This window comes from Somniosus microcephalus, chromosome 4, assembly GCF_052327205.1.
Source record: "Somniosus microcephalus isolate GS21.2 chromosome 4, FLI_Smic_1.0, whole genome shotgun sequence".
In the NCBI taxonomy this organism is placed as follows: domain Eukaryota; kingdom Metazoa; phylum Chordata; class Chondrichthyes; order Squaliformes; family Somniosidae; genus Somniosus; species Somniosus microcephalus.
Window position 1 is genome coordinate 119,843,185 of NC_140990.1, and position 12,678 is coordinate 119,855,862.

Consider the following 12,678-nt stretch of genomic DNA (forward strand, 5'->3'; position numbering starts at 1 on the left):
GATAATAAAGTCGTCAGTAAGGATACATTGGGACTGATATTACAATGGTCAGTAAGGACACATCGGCACTGATAATACAATGGCCAGTAAGGATGCATGGGGACTGATAATAAAATGGTCAATAAGGATACATGGGTACTGATAATACAATGGTAAGTAAGGATACATGGGGTTTGAAAATGCAATGGTCAGTAAGGATGAATGGGGACAGATAATACAATGGTAAGTAAGGATAGATGGGGACTGATAATGGAATATAAGTATGGATGCACGTGGTCAGATAATGCAATTGTCAGTAATGATATATGGGGTTGATATTAGAATGGTCAATATGGTTACATGTGGACTGATTATACATTTGTCAGTAAGGATATATGGGGACTGATAATAATATTATCAGAAAGGATACATTGGGACTGATAACACTATGGTCAGTAAGGATGCATTGTGACAGATAATACATTGGTCAGTAAGGATACATGTGGACTGATATTATAATGGTCAGTAAGGATATATGGGGACTGATAATACAATGGTCTGTAAGGATACATGGGGACTGATAATACAATGGTCAGTGAGGGCTCATGGGGACTGAAAGCACAATGGTCAGTATGAATGCCTGGGGACTGATAATACAAATGTCAGTAAGGGTACATGGGTACTGATAATACAATGGTAAGTGAGGATGCATGGGGACTGATAACACAATGGTCAGTAAGGATACATGGGGACTGATAATAAAATGGTAAATAAGAATACAAGATGTTTGAAAATACAATGGTCAGTAAGGATACATGGGGACTGGTAATCGAATAATCAGTATGGATACATGGGGATGGATAATACATTGGCAATTAAGGATGCAAGCGGACTGATAATACAATTGTCAATAAGGATATATGGGGTCTGATAATACAATGGTAAGAAAGGATACATGGGGTCTGATACTACAAATGTCAGTAAGGATAAATGTGGACTGATAATAAATTGTAAGTAAGGATACTTTGTTACTGATAATATAATGGTCAGCAATGATAAATTGGGACTGATAATACAATGTTCAATTCGGAGACATGATGACTGCTAAAAAAATGAATGATAATGATACATGGTGACTGCAATTACATTTTTCATTAAGGGTACCTTTGGCCTACAATACAATGGTCAATAATGATACATTGGGACTGCTAATACAATGGCCAGTAAGGATGCTTGGGGAGTAATAATACAATGGTATGTAAGGATACATGAGGTCTGATAATTCACTGGTCAGGAAGGATACATGGGATCTGATTATACAATGGAAATTAAAGATACATGGGGACTCATAATACAATGGTCAGTGAGGATTCATGGGGACTGATAATACAAATGTCAGTAAGGGTAAATGGGGACTGATAATAAAGTCGTCAGTAAGGATACATTGGGACTGATATTACAATGGTCAGTAAGGACACATCGGCACTGATAATACAATGGCCAGTAAGGATGCATGGGGGCTGATAATAAAATGGTCAGTATGGATACATGGGTACTGATAATACAATGGTAAGTAAGGATACATGGGGTTTGAAAATACAATGGTCAGTAAGGATGAATGGGGACAGATAATACAATGGTAAGTAAGGATAGATGGGGACTGATAATGGAATATAAGTATGGATACACGGGGTCAGATAATGCAATTGTCAGTAATGATATATGGGGTTGATATTAGAATGGTCAATATGGTTACATGTGGACTGATTATACATTTGTCAGTAAGGATATATGGGGACTGATAATAATATTATCAGAAAGGATACATTGGGACTGATAACACTATGGTCAGTAAGGATACATTGTGACAGATAATACATTGGTCAGTAAGGATACATGTGGACTGATATTATAATGGTCAGTAAGGATATATGGGGACTGATAATACAATGGTCTGTAAGGATACATGGGGACTGATAATACAATGGTCAGTGAGGGCTCATGGGGACTGAAAGCACAATGGTCAGTATGAATGCCTGGGGACTGATAATACAAATGTCAGTAAGGGTACATGGGTACTGATAATACAATGGTAAGTGAGGATGCATGGGGACTGATAACACAATGGTCAGTAAGGATACATGGGGACGGCTAATTCAATCGACAGTAAGGATACCTGGGGACGAATAAAACAACGATAATAAAGATGCATGTTAGCTGATAATAAAATTGTCATTAAGGATACAAGGGGACTGATAATAAAATGGTACGTAAGGATACAAGGGGTTTGAAAATAGAATGGTCAGTAAGGATGCATGGGGACTGATCATACAATGGTAAGTAAGGATACATGGGGACAGTGACAGGGTAACACAAAGAATTCGACCCAACACAATCGTCGCTAAGCAAAAGGAAAAATATCTGTCATATTGGGCAGAAACAACAAAAACCCAAAGCAAACTCAATTGCTACTTGGCCCTAAACAGACAATACAACATAGCTGATTACCTGACCATGGTAAAGGATAACAAACTGAGAAGAACCTTGACAAGGTACAGACTTAGCGAACATAGCCTAGCGATCGAAAAAGGCAGACACAGGCAGACCAGGCTGCCAAGAGAAGACAGGATATGCTCTCACTGCAGTCAGGGAGTAGTTGAGACAGAGATGCACTTCCTCACAGCCTGTGGAAAATATCAGGGCATCAGAGAGAATTTCTATCAAAAATTCTCACAAATATGCCCTGAATTCAGAAATCTGACTGACAACCAAAAACTCCCATTCCTACTGGGGGAGGAGAGAAGCTGTGTAACACTGGCGGCACACTATGTTACAGCTTGCCATGAACAGAGGGACAACCAGTAAACTAAGACAAGAGTATATATAAACAAGGCGAAAATATATTTATAATCTCAGGGATATACCTGTTTATACACTGTATGAATGGAACCGCGTTTATGTGTTCAACCATAAATGTATTTTGATGCTTTGGCAACATAAGATGTACCTTATCATGCCAATAAAGCGATTTGTATTGTATTGTATTATTGACTGATAATGGAATGATCAGTATGGATACATGTGGACTGAATAAACAATTGTCAGTAAGGATTTATGGGGACTGCTAATAAAATGGTCAGTAAGGATACTTGGGGACTAATAATACAACGGTATGTAAGGATGCATGGGGACTGATAATACACTGGTCAGGAAGGATACATGGTGTTTGATAATAAAATATAATTAAGGATACATGGAGACTGATAATACAATGGTCAGTAAGGATAGATGGGGACTGATAATACAAATGTCAGTAATGATACATGGGGACTGATAATAAAATTGTAAATAAGGATACCTGTGGACTGATAATATAATTGTCAGTAATGAAAGATGGGCACTGATAATACAATGGTTAATTAGGATACATGATGACTGCTAATAAAATGAATAGTAAGTATATATAATGACTGCAAAGACAATTCTCATTAAGGGTACATTTGGCCGTATAATACAATGGTCAGTAATGATACTTGAGGACCGATAGTACAAGGGTAAGCAAGGATACAGGGGAGTGATAATACAATGGCAAGTAAGGATACATGGGGTTTGAAAATGCAATGGTCAGTAAGGGTATATGGACACTGAAAATAAAATGGCCAGTAAGGATGCATGGGGACTGATAATAAAATGGTCAGTAAGGATACATGGGTACTGATAATACAATGGTAAATAAGGATACATGGGGTTTGAAAATACAATGGTCAGTAAGGATGAATGGGGGCAGATAATACAATCGTAAGTAAGAATACATGGATACACGGGGACAGATAATACAATTGTCAGTAAGGATATATGGGGTCTGATAATACAATGGTAAGAAAGGATACATGGGGTTTGATAATACAATGGTCAATATGGGTACATGGTTACTGATAATACAATGGTAGGTAAGGATACATGGGGACTGATATTTCAATGGTCAGTAAGGATACATGGGGGCTGATAATAAAATTGTCAGTAAGGATACTTTGGGACTGATAATACAATGCTCAGGAAGGATTCATATGGTCGGATAATACAAAGGTCATTAATGATACATGGGGGCTGATAATATAATTGTCCGTAACGATACATGGGGATTGATAATACAACGCACTGTAACTATACATTGGGACAGATAATACAATGGTCAGTAAGAATACATGGGGACGGATAATTCAGTGGTAATTAAGGGTACATGGGGACTGATAATGGAATGGACAATAATGATACAAGGGGACTGATGATACAATGTTCTGTAATGATACATGGGGACTGATAATACAATGGTCAGTAAGGATACTTGGGGTCTGATAATACAATGGTACGTTAGGATACATGGGGACTGATAATATAATGGTCAGAAAGGGTACAAGGGGAATGATAATGCAATGGTCAGTAAGGATAATTGGGGACTGAATATATATTGTTCATTAAGGCTACATGTTGTCTGTTAATACAAAGGTCAGTAAGGATACATGGGGATGGATAATAAGATGACCAGTAAGAATACATGGGGACCGATAATACAAAGGTCATTCAGGATATATGGGGACTGATAATACAATGGTAAGTAAGGATACATGGGGACTGTTATTGCAATGGTCAGTAAGGATACATAGGGACTGATAATAAAATAGTCAGTAAGGATATTTGGGGGGCTGATCATAGAATGATCACTAGGGATACATGGGGACTAGTAATAAAATAGTCAGTAAGGATACTTGGGGCCTGATAATACAATGGTCCATAAGGATACATGGGGACTGATAGCACAATGGTCAGTAAGAATACATGGGCTCTGATAACAAAATGGCCAATAATGATACCTGGGGACAGATAATAATATCGTCAGTAAGGATTCTGGGGGCTAATAATATAATGATCAGTAAGGATACATGGGTCTGATAATACAATGATCAGTAAAGATACATGGGGACTGATAATACACTGGTAAGTAAGGATACATGGAGACTGATCAGACAATGGCCAGTAAGGATATATGGGGACTGATAATACAATGGTCAGTAAGGATACATTGGGACTGATAATACAATGGCCAGTATGGATTCATGAGTTCTGCTAATATAGTGGTCAGTAAGTACACATGGGGACTGATATTACAATGGTCAGCAAGGATACATGGGGACTGATAATGCAATGGTCAGTAAGGATACAAATGGACTAATAATGGAATGATCAGTAAGGGTATATGGAGACTGATAATACAATGAACAGCAAGGTTACATGGGGACTGATAAAAAAAGGCCATTAAGGATAAATGCGGACTGATAATACAATGATCAGGAGGGGTAAATGGGAACTGGTAATACAATGATCTGTAGGGATACATTGGGAATGATAATGCAATTGTCAATGAGTATACATGGGGCCTGATAATGCAATGATCAGTAATGGTCAGTAATAAGTAAGCGTACACGGGGACAGATAATTTAATGGACAATAATGATACATGGGGACTGATGATACAATGTTCAGTAAAGATACATGGCGACTGATAATACAGGATTAGTAAGGATAAATGCGGACTGAAAATACAATGGTCAGTAAGCATACTCGGGTTCTGATAATGGAATGGTCAGTAAGGATACATGGGGACTGATAATACAATGGTACGTTAGGGTACATGGGGACTGATAATATAATGGTCAGTAAGGAAACTTGGTGTCTGATAATGGAATGGTCAGTGAGGATACATGGGGACTGATCATATAATGGTACGTTAGGATACATGGGGAGTGATAATACAATGGTCAGTAAGGATACATGGGGACTGAAAGTACAATGGTCAGTAAGGATACATGGGGAATGATAATACAATGGTCGGTAAGTATAATTGGGGACTGATAATATATTGGTCATTAAGGCTACATGTTGGCTGTTAATACAAAGGTCAGTAATGATACATGGGGATGGATAATACAATGGTCAGTAAGGATGCATTGGCTCTGATAACAAAAATGGTCAGTAAGGATACCTGGGGACAGATGATAATATAATCAGTAAGGATACTGGGGGCTGATAATACAATGGTCATTAAGGATACATGGGGACTGATAATACAATGATCAGTAAGGATACATGGGGACTGATAATGCACTGGTAAGTAAGGATACATGGAGACTGATCATACAATGGTCAGTATGGATATATGGGGACTGATAATACAATGGTCAGTAAGGATACATTGGGACTGATAATACAATGGCCGGTAAGGATACATGATGTCTGATAATACATTGCTAAGTAAGTATACCTGGGGCCTGATATTACAATGATCAGCAAGGATACATGGGGACTGATAATTCAATGATATGTAAGGATACATTGGAAATTATAATACAATTGTCAGTGAGGATATATGGGGCCTGATAATGCAATGATCATTAATGGTACATAATGACTGATAATACAAAAAGCAGTAAGAATACATGGGATCTGATAATGGAATGTTCAGTAATGATACATGGGGACTGATAATACAATGGTAAGTAAGGGTACATTGGGACTGATAATAAAATGCCCAGTAAGGATACATAATGACTGATAATATAGTGGGGCGTAGGGATAGATGGGGACTAATATTACAAAGGTCAGCAAAGGATGCATGGGGACTAATAATACAATGGTCAGTAAGGGTACATTGCGAATGACAATACAATTCACAGGAAGGATTCATGGGGTCTTAGAATACAAAGGTCATTAATGATACATGGGGACTGATAATAAAATTGTCCTTAAGGATAAATGGGGAAAGATAATACAACGGACTGTAATGATACATTGGGACAGATCATACAATGGTCAGTAAGAATATATGGGGACTGATACTACAATGGTAAGTAAGTGTACACGGGGACTGATAATGGAATGGTCAATAAGGATACATGGGTACTGATATTACAATGTTCAGTAAGGATTCATGGGGACTGATAATAAAATGGTCAATGAGGGTACATGGGGACTGATAATATAATGGTAAGTAAGCATACATGGGCACTGATATTTGAATTTTCAGTAAGGATATATGGGGACTGATAATACAATGGTCAGTAAGGGTAAATTAGGACTGATTGTACAATGGTAAGTAAGGATACATGAGCACTGATACTTGAATGGTCAGTAAGGATATATGGGGATTGATAATACAATGGTCAGTAAGGATAAATGGGGACTGAAATTGCAATGGTCAGTAAGGATACATGGGACTGAAAAAACAATGGTAAGTAAGGACGCATGTGGACTGATAATGGAACGGTCAGTAAGGATATCTGGAGACTGATAATACAATGGCCAGTAAGGATACATGAGGACTGATAATATAGTGGTAATTAATTATCCATGGGGACTGATATTTCAATGGTCAGCAAGGATATATGGGGACTGATAATACCATGCTCAGTAAGGATACATGGGGACTGATAAAACAATGGGTCAGTAATTCCTCCCCAAACACGTGATTACGGAAAGGGTACTCACGCGTCTGGCCGGAGTAAATGCCGGTTTTCAGCATGCTCAGCGCATGCGCAGAAAACCGGCATTTGCTCTCCTCTAACCCAAGAGGTGTAGAGGCTAGCACGTGATCTGTAGGGGGCAGCACGTGCGTCTTGGCTTTCCTCTGTTTTGGGGGATTTGCACATGTGTAAAGGCTTCCGGTCTTAACGCTTGTAAAAAGCACACGTAAGTATTTATTTTTACAGTTAAGTGGTGTTTTAGTGCAATTTAGAAAATATTATTCCACAGGTTTATTATTTTAAAGAATCTACAATAAGGTAAGTTTAGTTTTAGACACTTTTTACAATAAATTTATTTTTTCCAAAAAAAAATTATTGTTTAAATTATTTTTTTTAACTTTTTTATACTTAATTTAAGGATTGGAATATTTTTTTCAATTTTATTTAAAGTTTAAGTCGTGTTTTGGGGTGCAGTATTTCTCATGAGTTTGACAAGGTCTTACTCTCAAAATTATGAAGGAAGTTTCCCCTCCCCTGATTGGCTGAACAGTGATCACCTGATCCCAGCCGGCACATCGCAGTAACTACGCCGCTGGGTCAGGTTAGCACAGCGCGCCAACATCAGAACCTGGCCACTGATAGGAAATCCACTGGGGGCCAGGTTTCAAATGTTGGCGCGCCGGGTAAGTGCACATCGGGGGCTTGCACGTGCGGCAAGCCTCAGACACAAAGTTCTGCGCCATTGATCGGTAAGGACACATGGGGACTGATAATACAATGGTAAGTAAGGATACTCGGAGACTGATCATACAATGGTCACTAAGGATACATGGGGACTGACAATACAATCGTCAGTAATGATACATTGGGACTGATAATACAATGTTCAGTAAGGATACGTGGGGACTGATAATACAATGGTCAGTAAGGATACATGGGGACTGATAATAAAATGGTAATTAAGGAAACATGGGCACTGATACTGGAATGGTCAGTATGGATACTTGGGGACTGATAATGCAATGGACAGTAAGCATACATAGGCACTGATACTGTAATGGTCAGTAAGGAAATATGGTGACTAATAATACAATGGTAAGTAAGTGAAAATGGGGACTGATAATTGCATGGTCAATAAGGATACATGGGGACTGATAATATAATGTTCAGTATGGGTACGTGGGACTGATAATACAATGGTCAGTAAGGATACATGGGACTGAGAATACAATTGTAATTAAGCATACATGGGCATTGATACAGGAATGGTCATGTAAGGATATATGGCGAATGATTATACAATAGTCAATATGGATACATGGGGACTGATAATACAATGTTCAGTAAGGGTTCGTGGGGACTGATAATACAATGGTCAGAAAGGATACAAGGGGACTGACAATACAATGGTAAGTAAGGGTACATGGGGGCTGATAATGGAATGGTTAATAAGGATACATGGGGACTGATAATACAATGTTCATTAAGGATACATGGGGACTGATAATACAATGGTCAGTAATGATTCATGGTGGCTGATAATACAATGGAAAGTAATTATACATGGGCACTGATTCTGGATTTGTCAGTAAAGCTATATGGGGACTGATAATAAATAGTCAGTAAGGACACACGGGGACTGATAATACAATGGTCAGTAAGGGTAAATGGGGACTGATAATAAAATGGTAAGTACGGATACATGGGCACTGATACTTGAATGGTCAATAAGGATATATGGGGACTGATAATACAATAGTCAGTAACGATACGTGGGGACTGATAATACAATGGTCAGGAAGGGTAAATGGGGATTGGAAGTACAATGGTCAGTAAGGATACATAGGGCCTGATAATACAATGATAAATACAGAAACATGGGGACTGATAATATATTGGTCATTAAGGCTACATTGGTCGGAAAGTACAAATGTCAGTAAGGATACATTGGGATGGATAATAGAATGGCCAGTAGGGATACATTTGGACTGTTAATACAATGGTCAATTCGGATATATGGGGACTGATAATACAATGGTCAGTAAGGACACATGGGGACTGATAATACAATGGTAAGTAAGTAAACATGGGGACTGATAATTGAATGATCAACAAATATACATGGGGACTGATTATTCAATGTTCATTAAGGATACGTGGGGACTGATAATACAATGGTCAGTAAGGATACATGGGGATGGTAATATAATGGTAAGTAAGGATTCATGGGCACTGATACTGGAATGGTCAGTCAGGTTATATGGGGACTGATAATACAATGGTCAGGAAGGATATATCGGAACTGATAATACAATGGTCAGTATGGATATATGGGTGCTGATAATACAATGGTCAGTAAGGAGACATGGGAAATGAAAATAAAATAGTCATTAAGCTAATTTGGGGACTGGTAATGCAGTGGTCATTGAGGATACATGCGGACTGATAATTCAATGGTCAGTAAGGATACATGGGGACTGATAATTCAATTGGAAGTAAGGATAAATGGGGACTGATAATAAAATGGTGATAAATGCTACATGGGGACTGATTATAGAATCGTCAGTAAGGATACCTGGGGACTGATAATAAGATAGTCAGTAAGGATACATGTGGACTGATAATGGAATGGTCATTAAGGATATATGGAGACTGATAATACAACAGCCAGTAAGGATACATGAGGACTGATAATATAGTGGTAATTAATTATCCATGGGGACTGATATTACAATGGTCAGCAAGGATACATGCGGACTGATAATACAATGTTCAGTAAGGATACATCGGGACTGATAATACAATGTTCAGTAAGGATACATGGGGAATGAAAGTACAATGACCAGTAAGGATAAATGGCGATTGGTAATACAATGGTCAGTAAGGATACATGTGGACTGATAATATATTGGTCATTAAGGATACACGGGGACTGATAATACAATGGTCAGTAAGGTTACATGGGGAATGAAAATACAATGGTCAGTCAGGACACATCGGGACTGATAATACAATGGTCAATAATGATACATGGGAAATGAAAATACAATGGTCAGTAAGCATTTATGTTGGGACTCATAATACAGTGGTCAGTGAGGATACATGTGGAACGATAATAAAAAGATCAGTAAGGATACATGGGGACTGATAATACAATGGTCAGTAAGGATACCTGGGGACTGATAATAAAATAGTCAGTAAGGATACTTGGTGGCTGATAATACAATCGTCAGTAAGTATACATGGGGAATGATAATAAAATAGTCAGTAAGGATACAAGAGGACTGATAACACAATGATCGGTAAGGATACATGGGGCCTGATAATACAATGCTAAGTAAGGATACTTGGAGACTGATCATACAATGGTCAACCAGGATACATGGGGACTGATAATACAATGTTCAGTAAGGATACATGGGGACTGATAATACAATGGTCTGTGAGGGTACATGGGGACTGATAATACAATAATAAGTAAGCATACATGAGCACTGATATTTGAATGCTCAGTAAGGATAAATGTGGACTGATAATAAAATGGTCATTAAGGGTACATGGGGACTGATACTTGAATGGACAGTAAGGATACATGGGGATTGATAATACAATGGTCAGTAAGGATACATGGGGACTGAAAGTGCAATGGTCAGTAAGGATACAGAGGACTGAAAAAAAAATGGTAAGTAAGGATAAAAGTGGACTGATAATGGAATGGTCAGTAAGGATATATGGAGGCTGATAATACAATGGCCAGTAAGGATATATGAGGACTGATAATATAATGGTAATTAAGTACCCATGGGGACCGATTTTTAGAATGGTCAGCAAGGATACATGGGGACTGATAATACATTGTTCAGTAAGGATACATGGCGACTGATAATACAATTTTCAGTAAGGATATACGGGAACCGATAATACAATTGTCAGTAAGGATACATGGGAAATGAAAATACAATGGTCAGTAAGGAGACATGGGGACTGATAATACAATGGTCAATAAGGATACATGGGGAATGAAAATACAATGGTCAGTAAGCATTTATATTGGGACCGATAATACAGTGGCCAGTGAGGATACATGTGGAACGATAATAAAAAGATCAGTAAGGATACATGGGGACTGATAATACAATGGCCAGTAAGGATACCTGGGGACTGATAATACAATGGTATGTTAGGATACATGGGTATTGATAAAACAACGGAATGTAATGCTACATTGGGACAGCTAACACAATGGTCCGAAAGGATACAAGGGTGCTGATAATACAATGATAAGTAAGGTACATGGGGACTGATAATGGAATGGTTAATAAGGATAAATGGGGACTGATAATAGAATGTTCAGTAAGGATACATGGGGACTGATAATAAAATGGTCAGTAATGATACATGGGGGCTGATAATACAATGGTAAGTAATCATAAATGGGCACTGATATTGGAATGGTCAGTAAGGCAACATGGGGACTGATAATACAGTCGTCAGTAAGGACACATGGCGATTGATAATGCAATGGTCAGTAAGGGTACATGGGGATAAGAAGTACAATGGTCAGTAAGGATATATGGGGACTAATAATACAATGGTCAGTAAGGGTACATGGGGACTGATAATACAATAGTCAGTAACGATACATGGGGACTGATAATACAATGGTCAGTAAGGATAAATGGGGATTAGATGTACAATGGTCAGTAAGGATACATAGGGACAGATAATACAATGGTCATAAGGAAAAATGGGGACTGATAATATATTGGTCATTAAGGCTACATGGGGCGGACAATACAAATGTCAGTAAAAAATACATTTGGACTGATAATACAACGGTCATTCAGGATATATCGTGACTGATAATACAATGGTCAGTAAGGACACATGGGGATTGATAAGGCAATGGTCTGTAAGGATACATGGGGAATGAAAATACAATGGTCAGTAAGCATATATGGTGAATGATAATACAGTGGTCAGTGAGGATACATGTGGACTGATAATATAAGGATCAGTAAAAGTACATGGAGACTGATGATACAATGGTTAGTAAAGAAACATGGGGACTGATGATACAATGGTCAGTAAGGAAACCTGGGGACTGATAATAACATTGTCAGTAAGGATACTTGGGTGCGGATAATGGAATGGACAGTAAGGATACATGGGGACTGAGAAT